Below are 10,355 nucleotides of genomic sequence, written 5' to 3'. Positions count from 1 at the left end.
TTTACCCTCGGACGATCTACACTTAATGCCTTTGCCTCTACTTACATCTATTTTTCATGCATCTGCATCTGTCACTGTCTCTCTTGGGCCTACCTGTCTGCAGTGTTAGATTGCATGGCAGCAACTACTGTATCCTATTGGTTCACAAAAACTAAATATAGTAAATCTAATCCGTACAATATCTTGTTGCTTCTGATAACGGTCATGGAACTTTTGCATGGAACGTGCAGTAAATATATCTGTAATAGCAGCTGCTGTATTTCTCTCTCTCTCTTTTCTATCCATCATAAACTATAATGTAATTTAACACATCGTCCATACAGAAACTTTAAACATCATACGTGTATAACGCACCTCACTGTCTACTGAACCACTCGTCTTCCCTCACTTCACTAGCTGTTGGAAAAATAAACGTGTCACACACGTTCATCTTGACTTGGCTGTCTTCAGGAGTTATTCCTGAAGACAGCAACACTTCACCAAAGAGTGAAAGGAGAGCACATCATTCTCTGGCAGAAACAAAGACTTGCTTCCTTTTATGCCTGCAGGAAGGAGTTGTTAAGGGAGAGATATGCAGAAGCACATTATCAGTTTTCACAAAGCTGAGGTGTCTGATGTTGTGAATTCATTTTGTATGATATTTGTAAGAGAGCTACAGGAGGAAAGATAATTAATCTGTATTTTCATTCCTGAGAGGATGCTACACGAAATAACAGAAATTGTAAGAAATAACGATACAGTACTAAATGATACGATACTATACTAAACTGTTGCTGTATGCATACTGTTAACATACACATTTCAAAGTAGTCTTGCATAGATGATCTTTGGAAATGTTCCTAGTTTGCACTGTAGAAATGGCCGTCTTTCGACAGCTAATGTATTCAGTCATGTTCGGCAGTCAGCTTCAGTTTAATAAAACGATAATCTTACATTGCCAGAGCTATTTCCACACTCAATTTCACTGTGTTAACACGGGATAAAACTCTGGCTGAACCTGCTGTCATTCTGAGATAGTTGGAAAAAAACTATCTGGGCTGTTTGAATTTTTTAAAAACCTATTAGAATTTGACAATTGTGGATCTAAACTGTGTGCTATTGTGACGGGTTCTCTGTCTAAACACAGGACTCTTTTTGGAAGACAAACATAGACTTACTTAGCCCAATTTGACAAGGATCCTTCTTTCCCGTTCCTGCACTCTTTTTCAGATACCAGGCCTTCTGACCAGGTGGATGTAAATATCATGGAGCCTTATGAGCTGCCATTTTATTTCAAACAGCTTTTAATTATAGCCCTGCTTTTACAGCAACAGTGATTTGTTACTCGTTACAGGTTCAGCGGTTACAGTTCCCTTTACTGTGGGTTTACCCTTTAAAATGTCGGGACGAGAGAGGGAGGGTTATGAGGCCGTGGATGGACTAGGAAAATAGTCTGTGAAAAAACAATAATCTGTTACAGGTGCTGCTGTAAACGTGGTTACTGTGCTTCACACGTGTGGAGTGCACAGTGTAAGGGAGGGGCAGGGACATGCTCTTTTAAAGCTCTAACATACACATCCTTCCTACACAGATGAAATTAAATGTGTCTCCATCTTTGATGATCCTCGGTGCTCTTTGTGTCTTCATTTACAATCCCTGTTTTCTCTACGTTTGAAAAGCACAGGTGGTTTATAACACAGACAGTGAATCAATAGACATTGATAATTGGTATTATTTCTAAGCTTGCATCAGTGATTATTTTTGTGCAGATGATTTCTTGACGGTTGCTTGAACAGACAGATTGATTATGTGAAGGATAAAAAGAGCAAAGAGGTCCCAGGTGTTCTGGGTTTGTGCTGAACCTGCTGTTTTGATGACTGGACATTTGCTGGAAGTCTGTTGGAGCAGCATGGATGACTAACTGTAGCACTGACCCTCATGTCCTGGGCTCTCCATTTTGAGCTTCATCTCTCTCTTTCATTCTTTCTGTGGCTCTCTCACAGTGGTGGAAAGTCACTAAGTACATTTACTCAAATACTGTAAGTGCATTTGTAAGCTGCTTGTACTTCATACTTTGATACTACTTCTATTTCTACTTCTGCTTTTCATAATGAAACGGTATCCTATTACTAAGACCTTAATACTCCATAACATACAGCTGTCGTTACTTGCATTAGAATTGTAATTTTACACAAAATCATTTTGTAAAATGTCTTTGGTTAGAATCGGCTCCCCCTCCAGTTATATGCCAATTACTTGTTAATTCATCAGTAATAATGATACTTATTTTCATCTCAGCTCTCAGATCACAAACACAATCATACATAACAGCGTGTTCATGGCGTACTGAGATAATCAGATTGTATATGTTTTATAACCAACCAACGGATCACTTTCTTTAGGCCTTGACTTGAAGTGTTTGTCTTTCATTGCCAAATACTTCCTTTCAGTATGTCTCATCCACCATCAACATAATTATGCTTCACCTCGAGGGTGAGAGCTACCGATTGGAAGCGGTTACCAAAAGCAAAGACTGGATTTATCTCTGCAACCTTTCTCCCTCCGTGCTCGTGTAGAGGATGTTGGAATAGGTCAGGGTGGTGATATAATGAAAGCTTAAATAAGACGCACACACACACACACAACACAACCTCTACATTAACTCTGCCGCATGATGTGGCGCCACACTCAGTAACTATGGCAACGGCACACTGCACTGCACCTCCCTATATATGTGTGTGTGTGTGTATAACTCCTCACTGTGTTCCCTGCGGACAGATTAATTCCCTGCCAGATTCATTCCCTGTCAACTTGCTGAAACAAAAAGTTTCTGTTTTAATTAGTTGGGTGCAGTGTCTCGCTTCATCTATCTATCTCTTTGACTGACTCGCTCCTCCTTCACTGTTCCTGCTGCTCTCTAGTGTAATTAAAGACAGTCAGTGTGGATAATAGAACCGTAATAGTGTGTAATTGCAATAATCAATACACAGTGCATACTAAGGAACTTGCCATTCATCAATATACGGAGGAGGCAGGATGTCTCAGAGCAAACGCAGACTTGGCCCTCATTCATTTATATGTTACTTATGCTGTAATTGGTCATGTCGTGTTTGTCTTAAAACCTTTGGTTTTGGTACAGCATGGTGGGTAAATTGAATACAGCAGTGTCAGTAACGAACACAACAGACTTTCACATATTACCAAAAGACTAATTCACAGTATTTTAGGATAATACAAAGGTTTTAAGTGCAGTTCATCCTTCAGGGTTGGAAGCTACAAGCTGCTTAGCTTAGCTAAGCATAAAGACAGGGGGAACTGCTAGCCTGTTCCTGTCCAACTGGATTCAACAAATGAGATGTAATGTGTTAATTAGTGAGCTTTAGAGATGCTGGTAGGCAGATTTTGTCACCGTTAGATAGAGAACAGAATAGCTGTTTCCACCAGTTTCCAGTCTGCACATCTCACCAACATGGGAGATACTGCTACTTTATATAATCCAAGTATTTTGATTAATTTTAAATGTGTGCTGTATGTGTAGGGTGTTGCTTTTTAAATATAGACTAACTCTATATGGGATTCCTTCTTTCTAAGAGCTTAACCAACAATCCATCTGACACCATGTCATGTCACAGTTGTGGATTTCACAGATCTGTGTTGCTAATGAATTCACTCAGTGATTTACTACATCAAATGCACTGCTTACGGTTGAAACAAGCGTCCCAGACTGTTTCTTACATAAGAACACAAACTAAGTCACAAAAATGATGTAACACAGGATTTGTGTGTTGCTAGTTTGCGTACATTAGAAGTGACAAGCAAGCACAGCGATAATCCCCTAAAAGTCAACAGAAAAAAGAGTTAACTTGACAGAGCAAAAAAAAACACACAGACACATATTTATATGCATCTGTCTTTCTCAGGCCTCTCATGCCACATCTGGCTGGCCCCCTCGGGCTGTCGGTCAAGTGGTGGGAGATCTCAGTAGGTGGAGGAGGTGGACATGCCCAGACAAACACCCTTACTGGAACAATACTGCCCCCTCCAGGGTGGGCTGACCTCACCTGGAAGCCAGGGAATGGCAGCCTCAGGGGTGCAGAGAGTGACTGCTCAGCTCAGGAGGGGAAGGAAAAGGAGATAGTTTGACTGTTTTTGGATTTCTAGTCAGGTGGGCTTTCACAGTCTGTTCATGAAATGTTGTGTGAATGTGTACACTTTTTGATCTCTCCTTTGATTCTTTTAAGGGTCTTGACCTTTGATCGTACTTTTAACCTTTGTTTTAAGGTCGGGTGATGACAGCAGTTTTCATAAACCTCCACACCGCCTCTACACCCAGCCGTGTTTCTGACCCTTTCCCCCTCCGTCTCCATGTGTTTCTCTCTTTCTGCACATGTTTTTCTCCTCAGTCTGCTGCTGCTGCTGCTCCTCTTCATGTAGTCTCCATCACCTCATCTCTCAGTCTCCCACTCTTTCATCTCCCATGAGGAGTGCTGAATCATACAGTAATAGCAAGAAAGGCTAGACCGGGCCACAGACGCACCAGGTGTTAGCAATAAAAAATTATTTTGGTCATTCTTTCTTTTCTTGCACCCTTTTCTCTCTGTTTGGGATCGTATTAGCTTTAGTGTTTCATGCTGTCATTCAGAAATCATTACTTTTCAGCTATTTTCCTCAGGCCCACTGAAGTTGTTACTGCAGCCTCTCTATGCTCTTCTCATTACTCTCTCCTCCTCCTCTGTCCTTATATCTCCTGCTTTTACTGCCTGTTCCCAACCTCTCATTTAACAAAAGTTACACCCACAGTCCACTTCCCATGAAATCGAGTGATCCACTGAATATTTTCTCTTCATAGCAAGAGCCTCTGACTATGCAACACATTACTGTTTCCCCCCAACTGTGCTATGCATATTAAATAAGACTGAAGAGGGACATTTCAAAGGGCACATGATGGGGAGAAGAGTCAGAATAGACAGCAGAAGGAGGAGAGACAGAGTTGGATTATGAGGACAAAGGTTATGTGACGGTTGTGAAAACCCCAAGGCTTTGAAATCCTTCACCCCACCATATGCTCTAGCTCTATTATATTTGTGATCTATTTGCTCCTGGACAGTCACAGTTTGTGGAGTTCAGTGAGCAGGGCTTCATGTAGAAACAGCCTGCATCGATGGATGAGAGAGGGCATGTGTGCTTTTGTTTTTTGCTTTATTTTTGTTTTTGTTTCCATAAAATCGGAACATGGCAACCCATAGCGCAGTTAATGAAAACACACGCCAGGTCATAAATAATGTTAGGAATTATGATACCATCTTTTTGTCTACATTGTTGAACCACATTTACCTCTCCAGGTGTCTGTTGGCTGTCATGTTTATATGCAAAATAAACAACTTTTGAATTTATTATGAGAATACTTTTGTAAAATGCACATGAAGCTGCAGCTTTCATAGCAGCAGCCCCCCCCCCCGGCCATTTTCCATTCCAGTGAGTACTGCCGCAGAGCTCCAATGACCTGCTCCCTGCAGACATACAGCAGACTTGTCTCTGCTTGTGTGTGTGTGTGTGTGTGTGTGTGTGTGTGTGTGTGTGTGTGTGTGTCATCTCTATGCAATATTTTAAAACACAAGAAGAAACATTCCACGGAGTTCACTGCCTGACTGATTGACGGAGTGCATTTATACTTATACAGTATACACAGTCCTCAGATATGAGCTCATATCCTGGTTAGGGTCAAAGTCAGGACCAGGTGAAGGCATATTTAACCCTCACCCATGATGCAACAGAAGATTCTGAATATCATATATTCATGTTTTTCTTATTGTCAACAAATCCCATAAAAAGACATTAACAAATGGTGAATGTATCCTACTAATACGTATTGCTTGTGTAGCCAAAGCCTGACACAGCTATTTCTTTGTGTCACACACCTCCTTTTTGTCCTAAAACCAGCTGCTCTGGTTGATATGTTCTTCCATTTTGATGAACAAGTGACACTGAAGTTTATTTTGAGTCAATCCAACCATAAACCAGAGAATATTCTTGGCGTGCCAAATGTGTATTAATCCATCTGCACAGATGCACAATTTATTCCTGTTTGAGTAATGCTTGTAAAAACTACAGTGTCGAGGAAATTATTAAGCTTTTCAATACCAAATTCAAAGCTTGTGTATTGCCTCCACACGGCTCTCAACATGGAGACGCCTGAGCAGGCGGCTAGCGGCTAACAGTGCTTACAGCATGAACAGTGCAAACAATGGCAACAGTGACAAGGTGAGCAGTGTTCACCTTTGGGGAACGGGAGGGTAAGCATTACTCTTCCGCGACGATGACGTGGGTCAGGGCGGCGTTATCATATATATGATATACTGTAGGAGCGCAGTGCAGAGCGACGGCCATTAGCCACCAGTGGGACACAGAGAGACTCACATGTGTGACTTCATTCTCTGCTCAGGTAGACATTACTCCATTATGTATTTACATTGCAAATAGTTGTTTGCTGCTATATTAATGCTCTATATTTTTTATTTAGCGCCTTTAAAAATGTATGTCCTCAGCAGGAACCAAAGGGCTCAAGGTGGAAAGCCACAGGGCAGTGAAGACCTGAGCACTAACTTGTCTTTGTATGGGATTCATTGATAGTAACATTCATCCAAAGTTACATTTCGGGCTACTTTCATCATATAATTGTTCTGTTCCAGGTCTAATGGGACTATACTGCATACCTGAGTAAACTCTGCTACTGTCCTTCACAGTCCTGCTCTGTGAACTCAGTTAAATCCAGTTCTGCTCTGCTCACCAAAACTGGATTAGGTTTAGCAGAGCAGAAAAAGCACAGAATCATAAGTCTTGCAGCAAACTCCTTCAACAAGATAACCTTTATAACTGAACTGTCTTTGGTTTCAATAAATATTATGTGTTTTTACAACGGATCAGTACATACAGTCAACCTCTGGATTAGCTAGCTAGTGGACAGAAATATGTGAGTTGTTTAATACACAGGACTAAATTTGTATGCTTAACTGCGTTTATCGGCATACACATAAGTGCTAAACTCAGACACTAAGTATTCAACAATTACCACAAAAAGGTTTTCTGTCATTTTCTGCCAGATGTGTTGTACAGAGGTTGCCTATGTTAAGCATTCACCTTGACACACTGTCAATTCTGTCTGCAGATGTTCTCTCTGAGATAGGTCAGGTTTAATTGGTAGAGTTTAGTCCAAATTCCAATGCATTTACCGAACAGTATTATTTCACAAAAATGCACCTGGATTTATAAATCAGTAGCTTTACATCTCTGTTGTTTGTGCTTTGCAGCCAAACGTCGGGACTGCCAAGTGAGAGGAGTCCGTACAAGTCTGTAGGATGGAGTGCAGCATGCAGGCACCCTGACTGATGTATCAAGTAAAATAACTTTGATCAATGAATAAAGGTGCATACACACACGACATTGAAGATTTTTGTTTTCCCCTGAAGCAAAGCGTCACCACATATGCACACTTAAAATTATCTTTAGACACTGCTTTAACAAGTTAAGTCAAATCCCCTTTGAGTATTGTATGCAGACGGAGAGGGATGTTTGAAAGCTAGGCGTACAACTTGATTCTCGAAGATTCTTCCTCTTCTTTGAGCTGTGAAGGTGATTGCAACATTTCCATCAGCAGTAAACTTTTTTCTGCCTGAGTGAGTGACACTCCGTCATGAAAGCGGAAACATATGTCTAGCCCTGATGTGTTCAAAAAGATGTTCAGTTCCATATCTCCTCTTTTGACCTCATTCCTCATCTCCCTCTATCTCTGTCTCTGTGGTCTCCGAAAGGTTCAAAAGGCAATTGTGGACAGCTGCTGCCCTTTCACCTTCAGGGGTTGCCTAGTTCCTAACAATCCCACGTGCATGTGAAGCATCTCTCCAGGCCAGACACACACTCATCACTCCTGAGATAGGAAGGGTTGTCTTTTGTTATCAACAGACACAATCTCTCTGAGCTTCTGTGTGTTCATCACAACAAACTGTTGCTACATAATCTTTAGGATTTAAATTTCCTGATGACCTTTTAAATAATCCAATCATATATATATATATATATATATATATATATATGTTGCTATAATTAACATCATTGCAGTCATGCATGTCAGTGTACTATTTAAAATCAAGACATTACTGTATCTCAATAACTTACAATATGTACAATCTGATGTCATACACTGATTTTAATTTCTGGTCTTAGATATGCAAACATGAACAAAAGCTTGTATAGTTATGATAAGAAGAAAGTCTGAATTGTGGATCAAACATCTTTGTCTCTATGAGATTATTGACTCATATTTCTACACGTGTATCTGTAGTTTTCTCTCTGTGTTGAACATTGGATTTACTGTGACACCGTGACTTCTTAAGCACAGTGAAGGGAGCTGGTTTTGTTCATTATTTTGATATCCTTTGTGGGCTTCAGAGTGGTAATTGGACACACACTCATGACTAATTCTTTCAGCCCAGACTTCTGCTGCATCTCAATTCTCTGCTGTGGTGCAGCTTGTCCCAACAAACCAGCCCTCATGCTGAAACTGCTGTTTTCTTCTGTTGCCATGACAGCTGGTATCTCAGTCGGAGACGGGAAGTCGCGTGGTTTATGAAATGAATTTATCATGACAAAAACTGTCTGCAAGAGGCAAGCGCCGAGTCTGTGTACGAGGGTTTGGATGTGCGTGTGTGTGTGTGTGTACTTTTGTCTGTTTCTGTCTTGTGCACACCATGGCTTATCCTGTCTATGTACATCTCTGCTTTGTGTGTGTGCATGTGATTGTATGTTTGTTTGTACTGCTAAAAGGCTTGGCACAGGACAGACCTTTTTGTAGTTGGCAGCAGTGGGCACTCTGCCCAGCTTGTATGCTTTATGGATGCGAATCACAGTTACATTAGCCTGCGGCCAGAGAGAGACTACCCACCTTCCTGGTGTGAAACGCCAACAAATGTGCCAACACTGACAGCATTAAACAGAAACTGATACAAGCATCATATACGTCTGACACACATCTCATACTGTCAGTCTATCAATAGTTACATTACCGCCACACAAAAGGAGGCAGGAGCGCAAATGAAATGCCAGCGTGAGAAATCTAGCATCCAAGTCTGATTTCACGCTACAGCAGCAGGTGACGTGTCTTGATTCTGAAAGTTTAATTGCAAAATGTTGGTGGTCAAAGTTCAGCTTGGAGTTACAAATACATTTCAGACAAAAACACTCGACCATCTCCGTTTTTAGCTAAAGCTAATGATCTTACTGTAATATACCCACCAATTATACGGAAGACTGTATAAAGAAATAATCATTTCTGAATTTCAAACTGAAAGCCTCAACTTTACATAATTAAAGTGTCATGTGAGAAATCGCACAATTAACAGAGTGCCTTACAACCAGCGGCTAAAGTAATGTTTGATTCTCATAACCTCTGTAATGGAACCAGTGGAGCAAAAAAAAAGGAGGTGGAGAAATGAAGATTTCAGAAATGCATTAAATCTGTATTTCATTAAATTAGAAGTAGAAGCTCCTTGAAAAGCTGCCACGAGGCATGAATGGTGAATGGCCGCGACTTCTCCAAACAGAATATTAATAGGTTATTATACTCACTTGTACCTCCATTTCGTACATCATCAGTGGCCTCAGCAGTAACACAGTAGTTATGGAATTGATATGGCTTTTCAAAAAAAATGGAACTGTCACAAAAAAAGATGTCTGCATAGTTCTTTTATTAACCATTTGCATTTTGGAAGAGAAGTGTCAGTCCCTCTGAGAAGAAGCTCTGCTTAAACCAAGGATGTGTAATTATGAGTGATATTTTTACTGGGTTGGACCACACACACATATTGACACGTACATACCTGTGTGCAGACATTTTCTTTATTCCTTTGCCTTCCATATATTCCCCAGTTCTCCCACTCAGCCATAGTAACCCAACTCGTATATCCTTCCATCTCAACTCTTGATGGCTTTCTAATTTACTGTGCTTTTTGTTGCCTCATTTTAATTCTCCCTCTTCTTCTGTCTCTTGACTCCCAATGCACATGATTGTGTTGTGGTTAGCCTAAAGCATGAATTTAATCAAATCTCACTTTTGTGCTGGCACCTGACTGGGGGGGAGTTAGGCCCAGTTGGAGAAGGAGAGCAATTAGCTGAGACAAGGCTTGTTAATATTCCCCATCTGAATACCCCCAACAGGTCCAAAACACCTTTTATTTCTAATCACACCTGCTGCTGAAACACAGTTAGGCTCATTCACCCATGATGTAGCTGAGCCAGGGAAGCTTTCAAGACTAAAGTGGTGAATGTTTACAGTTTATAATGTTTATGTAGTAAAGATGCTTTTGCACTTATGTTGTTCTTCT

Source organism: Cebidichthys violaceus, unplaced genomic scaffold (assembly GCF_023349555.1).
Source record: "Cebidichthys violaceus isolate CVI_PGR_0920_01 unplaced genomic scaffold, fCebVio1.0.p SCAF_27, whole genome shotgun sequence".
NCBI lineage: Eukaryota > Metazoa > Chordata > Actinopteri > Perciformes > Stichaeidae > Cebidichthys > Cebidichthys violaceus.
The sequence above is the reverse complement of the archived record's forward strand: the minus strand, read 5'-3'. Positions refer to the sequence as shown.